General features: G+C 50.2%; 1 protein-coding gene across 1 annotated transcript in view; it reads left to right on the top strand.

Annotated features, from left to right (window-relative positions):
• The first annotated feature begins 830 nt into the window (after positions 1–830).
• LOC103252434 (mitotic spindle assembly checkpoint protein MAD1-like) overlaps positions 831–10,797 on the top strand; it is a 386,753-nt gene continuing 376,786 nt past the window's right edge. The window contains exon 1 of the mRNA XM_008051059.2: positions 831–923. The gene's annotated coding sequence lies outside the window, so the exon portion shown is untranslated. The remainder of the gene's footprint in view (positions 924–10,797) is intronic.

Here is a 10,797-nt window from a genome sequence, read left to right as displayed (position 1 = left end):
TGGAAACAATAGCCGAGCGTGGTGGCTCAAACCTGTAATCCCAGTACTTTGGGAGACTGAGGCAAGAGGATTGCCTGAGCCCAGGGGTTCGAGACCAATCTGGGCAACTTGGTGAGACCTCATCTCTACAATATATCAAAAAATTAGCTGGGCATGGTAGCGCGTGCCTGTTGTTCCAGCTATTTGGAAGGCTGAGACGGAAGGATTGCCTGAGCCCGGCAGGTTGACGCAGGGGTGGCCGTGAACGTGCCACTGTACTCCAGCCTGGGTGACAGAGTGAGATTCTGGCTCAAAAACAAACAAACAAACATACAAACAAAAACAAAATGGAAACAGTAGTAAATAGGGCTACTCCGAGCATTAACTGAGACACTTAATCTGGAATAGGGTTGAAATTATATAGCATTATACATGTGGGAGTCTGTTATTACTCTTGTTGTTATATGTGGATATTTTAAAGGAGAAGTAAGGAAAGGAACCAACCTAAACCTTAACTGAGCACCTCCCTATGCTAGGCACTTGGTGGGTGCTTTTCAACTTGGTTTTATTTCCTCTGCATAGTAACACCATTTGTCATATAGTCCCTACTTTTATAGGTGAAATAAGATCAAAGCTTATCCTGTATTTTACCTAATGTTGGGTCGCTAGTGGCAGGCTGTGGTTGAACCCAGGTTGTGGTGAGTGCATGCTGCCTTAGACACGTGTGTGCAGGGATTCACTCCTGGGTGCCAGAATCATCAGCTACAAGCTTTGTTATTGTCCTTCTTCTTTGTGTGCAGAGTTAGGTTTTTTCCTAGGGAAAAACTGAAGCTGAGTGTGTCTTCTTTATCCCTCAGGGCTCCAGAAGACCTTTCCAGATTCGTGGTTGAGCTGCAGCAGAGAGAGCTTGCCCTGAAAGACAAGAACAGCACCATCACGAGCAGGTAGATCTGCCACCTCGGGGTACTTATGTGAGTGCATTTGCTTTGGAGAATCAGGGTGAGTGAGTGTGTGTGCCTACCTGGCTCACCTGGGAATGGCTGTGCTTTGCCACATGGTAGGACGTGGTCTGGGATGGGTGTAGGGGAACAGGGGTTTGAGGGTGGGAGTTGCCCCATGTTTCTACCACGTGTGTGGAACTCAGCTGAGACACCACTGCCTGTCTTTGTGACGATGTGCAAAGATACTTCTAGGGGGGTCTAGGAGTCCGACTTCCTGGTGTGGGGTTCCTGCTTGGATCAGGGGCATTCTTGTCTATCCTGCAGTGTGTAGGTTCCCTGTGACCTCATTGTGGTGTAGAAACCCGGTCCCTGAGGGCAAAATGTACGTATATGGACCTGATCCCTTAAGGAAGACCCTATAGGGACTATTCCAACAGCCAGGATGCCATTGCAAATAACAAAGATCTCACCCAACTCGCATTAGCATCCAGCAAATTTGTTCCTTAGCTTGGCAGCGAGTCCAGAGGTAGGCAGTGTGTGGCTTCATCTAGGACCTGGTGTTATGTTTTTGCCACCTCACACCAAATACGGTCTTTTCCAACACCACTTCTCCAGCTTTATCACCAGCTGGGTATCCTAGTGTCCTAGGGTGAGTTCTAGTCTGACACTGGCTGCCCGTGTTAGCACAGCCCCACAGATTAAGAGCTTGGTCCCGCAAGACTGTGCCCACTCCAGGCATCATTGCAAGTATTGGGTCGCATACACCTGTCTACCATAAGTTAGAGGGACCCCCCCCCCCACGACCTCCTCCTGTGATTTGATAATTTGCTAGAATGACTTACAGAATCAGGAGTGTCCTTTGCTTCCTATGACTGGTTTATCATCAGGGGGTGCATAGGGCAGGGGGTGTGGAAGGGATGTGGAGCTTCCATGCTCTCCTCAGGCCCGCTGCCTCCCAGCGCCTCCATGTGACCACCAACTCAGAAGCTCCCCCAGTCTTGTTGAAGAGTTTTAACAACCCCATCCCTGGCTCCCCACTGCCCTCTCTCTAGAGGTTGGTGTTAGAGCTGAAAGTTCCCAGCCTCTCCTCATGTGGTCTTTTGGTGACCAGCCCCACCCTGAGTCACCTTGTAGCATAAATTCAGGTGTGATTGAAGGGGCTCATTATTGAATAACAAGACACATTTCTATCATTCAGGAAACTGCAAGTGCTTTAGGAAACCAGGAATGAGGACCAAATATATATTTCTTTTTATTCCAGACTTGGGCTCTTCCTTGGTTTCTCTTGTGGCTGCAAGGGACCGCCCCGGTTCAGGTTTCATGTCCAGAGGCGGAAAGGAGAGGCCTCTTTCTTTGCTTTTATCTAGACAAGGAAACTTCTTCTAGGACCCCCACTGTCAGTAGACCCCTCATGCCTCATTATCTCTAAGTAGTTTGCTTGCCACCGACCAGCTGTCTACCAGAGAGGGTTACCATGATGAGCAGCTATGCTGGGAGGAAGGGTTTGTGGTGGAACCCTTGATGTGGGTGGGCAGTGAAGTGGGCTCAGGCTCCTCCAGGGTCTGGGGTAAGGGCAGGGCCATGCAGGGTACCTTGGCAGGGGCTCTGCACCCTGCACAGGTGGTGGGTCTATGAGGAAAACCTGCAGCCCGCCTGTTTGCCATTGATTATCAAGCAGCAGCCTCATCCTTCTGTGGAGAAAGTGTTTTAATAATTTATTAATAGCCAGAAGGAAGTTTCTTATTTTGGGGGCTGATGTCACTTTGAAAATTGGCTTTTAGAAGCATCTGGTTATGTTGGACATAATCACATCAATTTACTTAAAAAACCTCAAGTGATAAAGATTGCCTTTTGCTTTCAAAACCTCTGTCAGATGAAACTAGCATTCAAAGTGATTTGAAATTAAAGCTTTAACATTTTGCCAGGCGATCCTCTTCATTTTGCTTTGGATATGAAACAGAATGAACTATTAAGGGAAAGGAAACTTGTCTGCATTTTTCTCACACCAAGCAATGAGGTACTTTCTAAAATTATTTACTATGACCAGCAGCAGCAAGACCTGGGTAACTGTAGATTGAGCCAGGGGAAGTTCATTTGGCAACAGAGTCTCTGCCTCAGTGAGCAACCTCTGAGGGGGCAGGCAGCCCTCGTGACTTCTGGCCCTTTATCCTCCTCTCAGAACCCTCGGCTTCCCTCCGAGAGTTGAAGCAGCCACTCTGGGAGGAAGGCTGAACCTCAGGGGCATCCCATGGAAGGGTTCAGGCTTCCCCATCTCCTGCAGAATGCGGTGTTAGGGAGGTGAAGCCTCCCATACTGTCCCGGTCTCACTGGAGGGCGTGTCTGGGAGGTCAGTGGGAGAGACTGCCCTGAAATTCCAAGGTTCTTCTGTCTTTCCAAGGTCGGTTTCACCCTGCGTGTCCATGTGCCGGCCCTCTGTGTTCTGGCTTCACGTGGGATGGGTGGCTCGTTGCTGTGTTGGCTTCTTTGGCCAAGGTGCAGGCTCCTGGTGGGGTTGGTAACATCTCTGCTGCCCACTCACCAGGTGTGCTGGAGACAGGTGCTGCTGGGACAGGGAAGTGAAGAGGCGCGGTAGCCTTCAGGCGCTGAGGTTGGAGCTCGGAGCATGCCTTGCCAGCAGGGCCTAGGGAGTGGCTGAGCTGCTCCTTGCAGGTCGTGTGGCTTGGGCAGGTTTCTGGCTCTCTGCCTTGGCAACCGAAAGGTGCTGGAGCAAGGACTAGGTTGTTGTGAAGTCTAAGCCCCTGAGCCTCGTGCCCAGGACCTGAAGAGTCTTTGGTTCTCAGTGGTGCTGCTTGCTAGGGGGTGGATACTTCCTTATCAAGGCGCCGTGGGACCTCCAGAAGCTGAGAGTCTCAGGGCACTCAGGTGGACAAGCACAGACCCACTCACCCACATACTCAGCACATTCTGCATGCTTGGGCCTGAGGTTCCCAGGGGAGCAGGGTACAGGGTGTGTTACTCCCAAGTCCCAGGAAGGAGACAGACCCCTGGATGGCACTGGTTGTGACTGTGGAGATCTGAATTATTCCAGCTGTGGCCTCAATGCTGTGTCCTGAGCTGGCTATGCTGGCCTTGCTCCCCCCGGCTGCTGTTCTTGTGGGTGGCAGGACTCCATCGCCGTTAATTGCAGCATGCTATGGCAGGGTCAGGGAAGCCTGTGAGGTTGAACAACAGAGTGCGCTTCTGCGAGTCTTTTAAAGGCAATTAGACAGAAATTCAGACTAAGTGAGAAGGAGGCGATGTGGCAGAAGGGTCAGAACAGGATGTTAGTGCTAGAGATGGGGAAACGGCTTCCCAAGTTGGCCTCATTTTTAAAAAGTTACAAAGGGTCACTTTTGTTTTTTTTCCTCATTGAAAGTAATGTGTAGCCACTGAGGAACAAACAGCCCTGTTCCCACATGAAGTCTCAGTGTTATGGAGGTTGCTTCTGGATGTTTTTCCTCTTCTGTGCAGACCAGGGGGCACATTTTTTTTGTCTGCATGTGTTCTTACCTGCTGTTTGTACTGAGTAATTGATTGTGTTCATCTTACTCTGCTAATCAATGTTTGTTCACATCATTTTAGTAGCTTTCTAGTATGTTGTTATCTGACTGCCCTGTTCTTTACAAACTCAGTGGCCAGTGCTGGGTGTGTTTTTTTGCTTCAATATTTTATAACTGATATAACAATGCTTGAGCAGACATTTTGTAACATAATCTTTGAACACTGTTTCCTTAGGATGAATTTCTGAAGTGGGTCGGCTGGGTCAGTGGTGTGCCTATTTTCAGGAGTTTGGCCTTTAGAAGACAAATGTTGCATATCAAGCAATTTATTGTACTGCTGAAGATGGTACCAGTCTTGATGCACTCACTGGGTGTTGTATAACTTTCTTCCTTTGCTGATTTGATGTGAAGAGCAGAGCACTCCTTTCTGCAGTCTCTGTCTTAGGTACTTGGTATCTCTGACACCGGCATGTGTCCATATCTGCAAAGCCTGAAGCCAGAGAGTAAGTATGTCAGCGAGTTCTGTGGGTCTCTTCCCTTCTCAGAATTCTTTAGGTTTTCACCAGATTCTCTCCATAATCATTGCAGTAGCATTTCAGCCTCTTCCAGGGAAGGACCTGGAGCTCTTCTGGCAGGAAGACTTCTGAGTAAGGGATGGCAGCCAAGTGAGGTTTTAATCTGAACTTGGTATGAAACATGGGTGCAAGAAAAACTGTATTATCCCTCAGTGAACAGATTCTGAGTTGGAAGCCATTGCCTTCCTTTTTTTGAGAAGATGAAATGACATCGTATCTCAGGTCACCTCCTGGGCCACAAACTAGCCTAGAGCAGAGAAAGTATTTTCATACCATTGAGTTATAGCTTTTGACCCCTTGTTACTGGTGAATCATGGTTCCTAAATCTACTGTAAGCTGGACTGAGCTTTCCAAATGGCACGAGGTCCAGTAGGTCATGAGGAACTTGTTTGTTAGCTTTATGCAGGTTTGCTCAAGTGCTGCACTTGAAATTTCCTTATCTCACAATGGAGAGAGTGCCTGCTCTAGGGTTCCTTTGAGGATTAAGGAGGTAATGTTGATAAGGCACCTGGTACACAGATGCGCTCTGTAATCCATGGCGAGGTAGTATTGTGATAAGAGTCCTTGGCCTGGTTGTGGAGCTGGGGTTCAGGAGAGGGTTCTCACTGGGCAGAAGGGCAGCTTGCAGAGCATCAGCAGGAGGCCCCTCAAGGAGAATCGGGTGTTTGTGTGTGTGTCGCAAGCCAACGTGCTAGCCTCCTCTGTGTTTTCCCCCTTTCTTCTCCAGCCTTGAATGGCTCAGGGGCACCATCGTTCACTGATATGAATAGGGTCTGTCAGAGCTTCCTAATCTTCTTCACCTTTGGACAGGAATTTAGTTACAGTACAGGGGGAGCCTCGCCTTGTTTTGCAGCCCTAGCCTTGCTTTTTGGCTGTGTGAGTCTGATGATGAACCTCCTGGTGATGAGGACGAGTTATTCAGAATTTGTAGACAGACCTGGGTGCCCTCTGCCCACTTTTCTCTGCACACAGGGCTGTCTAGATGCTTCCCTGGAGCCTCCCTCACTCTTGCTGGGCCCTTGTTGGTGTCCTGGGCTCTTGGGAACCCAGGTACTCCCCTGTGGCTTCCCCAGCAGTGCTGTAGGTAGAACCAGGACAGGAGGCTGAATTCTTCCGTAGTTCGGCCTGTGGCTGTATTGTCACCTTTCAGACGCTGAAGTATAATCGGCTGATGTGTTCCAGGGGAGCGTAGACAAACAAGGATTGGGAAGCTAGTGCAGGATTTGTGGGGCCATGCTATTCTGAGGTTTCTCCACTTTGCTAGCAATATACCCACTTTGGAGAGGATGGTAGAGCGAACAGGGGCCTCTCAGGGCTCCGGAGTTCATGTTTCTCATCTGTAATTATGATAATGACGAATGGTGATGGTGATGATGAGAGCAGTGGATATTCATGGAGCATTTGCCCTTCACATACAGTTGCTCAAGCTGTAGAGAAGGTGCTGAGGTAGAAGCTGTCACGAGTCCTTGTCTTGCAGAAAAGGAACTTGAGCCCAGGGTGAACAGCTGAGAAGTTGTGGAAGCAAGGCTTACATCCAGGTCTGTGCGTCTCCAGGGCTCTGCGTGGTGCGTTTGTGGATGGAGCTTGGGTCCCCAGGGAGTCCACCATGGTGACGTGCTGCGTCCCCTGTTCGTGGGTCCTGCATGGTGCTGTCCTTCCTGTCTGAAGCCTTAGGTACCTTCCTCGATGCTGGTTTAAGGTAGAGCCAGCTGAGAACTCAGTGGAGGGAAGCTCCTGAGTGACGTGGACACAGATGGAGCTTTTTGCATCATGGTCTGCCCTGGCTACTCCAGCTGGCAGCCAGTGGGCTCTAGGCTGATGATTCCCTTTGTTGCATCAGCTTTCAAATGTCGTCTGCCCAAACCCAGAATTGCATTTCAGCTCTGGCTGCTCTCATCACTGCCGTTGGTTTTAAAGATCCCGTTTTGCCACCTCTGAGCTCTGGGTGTCTCAGAAGAGCCCTTGGCCTGAAGCCATCAGGTTGACAAATCCTGAAGTACCCAGAGTCGTGGTGTTTCCTGGAGTCTCGACCTGGGTTACTCCCTGGGAGCCGGGCCTGGCCTGTTCCCTCTGATGCTGCTGTCCTCAGGGGCCTGGGCCCAGGCGTTGTTGGGAGGAGATGTGTTCTTGTCAAGCTAAAGGGACACAGGGATAAATGGATGAGATAAGCAGTCATAACCCACATCATGCATCGTGGGGTAATCCTTGTGGTGAGTGTGTTTTTTGGGCATCTGCCCACCTTAGAGAGTCCTCTGGCACCTCCCAAGAGTGAGTTAAGATCAGCATAGTAGTCATGATTCTTCTTGACTCTATGTGGCTCTTTTCCTGCTGTTTGTCCCCATCATTTAGGCTGTCTTCTTAAACCATCCTGGAGTGTCATGAGTCCATGTCACCTTGTCATCTGATGTCTGCATGAGTTATAGTGCTTTTGAGCTATCCAGAGGCCAGCAAGGCAAGTGACAGGCGCAGAAGATCCATGGTGGCTGGGACATGCTTTCAGTGTATTCAGGGGGCTTCCCACTGTGTCTGCAGCACCAGTCGGTGATCATTTAGAAGTTACCACTGGTCTAAGCACAGGCAGCCTGTGTTCAAGTCTTCGCTCCACCACTGAGTAGCCCTTTGTCCTTGGACAATGTGAGTAGTTAGCCTTTCTCTGCCTCACTTGTCAAATGACGATGATGATATTAACTCTCACAGGGCTGGTGTGAGGATTCAATAAAATTGGCTCTTGTGCCTGGCATAGTGTACAGGTGGTTAACTGGTGACTAGAATCATCACTGTTGTCTTCTCATCATTTTTCAAGGCAGTTGGGAAGCATGACTTCTGAGAGAGCTGAGAGCAGGGCAGGAAGCAGTTTTCCAGGGGGCAAGATCCCTCCCGTGTGTGAGCAGTGGCTGGACTCCGGGTGCATTGAAAGGTTGAGAAGGCAGAATTTGCTACGGATAGATGTGATGGGTAAGAGAAAAAGAATCAGTGATGACCACGGTCTGGCCTGCCCTTGAACTGACTGTCTCCTTCAGCTGTGTTTCCCCACCAGGTCTCATGCTTGTTTTAGCCAGTTGCTCTCGGCATGAGTGGGCCCCTGGGGGTTGTCAGTGATGTGGACAGACGCCTTGCTGTGTCTGTTCAGCTTTGGTGCCAGGCGATGCAAATGGACTTTGGCAGAAGGTGTCGAACCAGCCTGTGTCTGTCTAATGGGTTGTCTTCATCCATTCTATGGTGGCAGTCTGCCATGGTGTTTCTATTCCAGGGATACGATGGGGTGTACCTCCAGGGAGCTCCTTGGTGGCACCAGGTCAGGCTGAGCTCTCACGGCAGGTGCTGGTTGTGTGTCCCAGCATGTTGAGCCCCCGAGTCCTAGTGGGAGCAGCTTTGTTTAGGGCCAAGGGAGGAGCACTTGGCAAAAGCATGCACTTCTTTCTTTCCAGGATGCCAGAAGGCAGCGAGCCCCAGCAGACGAAGTGGGGGCAGGTCAAGGTCTTATGTCTGTGACTTGATCCCTGTGGTTTCCGCTTACGTCCGTGAGACCTTGAGGAAGCCCCACCCGTCCTGGAGCCTCAGCTCTCCCACCTGTGAATTGGTACTTGTAATGTTCATTCCTGCACCCACAGTCTCCCAGGGCCTTTGTGAGTCTGTGTGGGATTTAACCCATTTGGCCACGTTCCTTTTACAGTTGTTTCAGTGCAGAGGCCAGGAGTCTAGGCCTTTTCTTTAGGCAGTGCCACCTGGCAGGACTTCTGTGATGCTGGCAGGTTCCAAGAGTCTGCTTCAGGGCAGGGGCTGTTGGCCACGTGTTGCTGTCAAGCGTGTGAAGTGTCGCTAGTGTGACTGCAATCCGGTACACCCAAGGCAGTGCAGTCTCAGACCAGCTCAAAGCCCAGCTCTGCCACAGACTGTCCCGAGCGTATTCATGAGCGTCCCTCCCCCACCTTCTCTCTCTCTGTGTCTCTGTCTCCTTCTCTCTCTTGTCTATAAAATGGAAATTGCAGCAGTACCTGCTCTTGGGTTAACATGAGTGTTAGGTGAGATGACGTGTGGACGTCCCACAGGGAAGTGCTTCGCCAGTCATGAGCTCTCGATGCCGTGCAGCTGTGCTTGTTATTTGTTAGCATCATTCTCACAATGTAGTCATCCTGCTTTGGTCACGAAGATATCAGAACACAGGCGCTCACAGCCTCCTGGACGACTGCAGCTCCCGTCCTTCAGCGCCCGCCTCTTGCTGTGTCTGTCTGCTTCCCCTGTGCTGCAGGTGGCAACTCTGGCTCTGGCCATTCTGTGTGGTTCTTCAAGTGTCTTGCACTGTTTGTGGGGGCTGCCCTTCTGGTTTTGGGTTTTGCCCCGACTCTGCCTTCCTGGCCTGCCTGGGCTTCCTATGCTCTGTTCCATTCTGGGCTTGATTTTTGTTTCCTCAGCTGGCCTTTGCTGACCCAGCTAAGTTAGGCTTCCCACTAGAATACATGTTACATAATCAAGTTCACTTTCCTTATGTATGTCTAAATCATCTCTGTTAGAGGGGGACTGTATCTGGGTTATTGTGTTCACCACTGTGGTTCTGGCAAGAGCATGTTTCTTGGCACATGGTCGATAGACAATAAATATTGAATGAATGAGTGGGTGAGAGACCGGAAGTAAGTGGTGTGCCACTCTCCTGGGGTGCAGGCCCAACCTGTGGCCCTTCCTGGTCTTTCTCATGTCTCCATCCAGCCCATAAGGAAGCTATACGGTCTCTTACCTGCAAGATGTCCTGGAATCCCCAGGGCTCTCCCAGCTGCTGGCCAGCCTCGTGCCTCCCCATCCTGTTCTGTCCTCGTCCCCACACAGTCATCTCTGTTCTCAGCAGCAGCTGCCACAGGGGCCTTGTGAAATGTGTATCTGCTTGGTGCTCCAAACTTGCAGTAATGCATCCTCCAACATCCCCTGTCCTGTGACCTCTCCTAGCCTGTTTCCATTGACCTCACCCACCTGCCACTTCTGCTTGTGTCATCTGTGAGAGGTCACGCTTTTCTAGAACAAACTGAGCCTGCTAATGCTCCCTGCTTCTGGGTCTCTGTTTAGTTGCAGCTTGTGAGGGAGGTCTGCTTTCCACCCCGAGAGGCTTGTCTTCTACCAGGTGCTCTTTTTTTCCTGACCTTGCTTCCATGGCCTCCTCAGCTCTGTGAGACATGTTTGTCTACTTATTTATTTGTTTATTTTGTATTTCTCCAAGTTAGATTGTAAACTTCATAAGAGTGCATGGCTTTGGCCACTGTGTGCTTGGCACGTAATCCATGCACAGTAGGTATTTGTTATAAATGTCTTCCCTGTCAGGCTTGGTGGCTCAGCCTATAATCCCAGTACTTTGGGAGGCTGAGGTGAGTGGATTGTCTGAGCCTGCGGGTTCGACACCAGCATGGGCAACTTGGCGAGACCTCGTCTCTACAATAAATCAAAAATTAGCTGGGCATGGTAGCGTGCGCCTGTATTTCCAGCTATGTGGAAGACTGAGGCGGAAGGATTGCCGGAGCCCAGCAGGTTGACGCTGGGGTGACTGTGAGTGTGCCACGGCACTCCAGCCTGGGTGACAGAATGAGACTCCAACTAAAAATAAAAAATAAAAATAAAATAAATGTCTTCCTTCCCCCTAGATATCATGTTAACTTTCTGAGATTAGGGGTGGCATGGTGGCTCCGTGAGTTCCTTTGTGCTCACCCTGGCTCAGCTGGGATTGGGGGCCAGTGGTGTATCACTAAAGAGTAACTGAGCATGGACTGATGCTTTCATCTCTCCTCAGTCTGGTGCATCTGTTATTCCCTCCCTCCCTCC

This window comes from Carlito syrichta, unplaced genomic scaffold (assembly GCF_000164805.1).
Source record: "Carlito syrichta isolate Samal-C Ts95f unplaced genomic scaffold, Tarsius_syrichta-2.0.1 Scaffold158442, whole genome shotgun sequence".
Classification (NCBI taxonomy): domain Eukaryota; kingdom Metazoa; phylum Chordata; class Mammalia; order Primates; family Tarsiidae; genus Carlito; species Carlito syrichta.
This window is presented reverse-complemented; position numbering and strand designations above follow the sequence as displayed.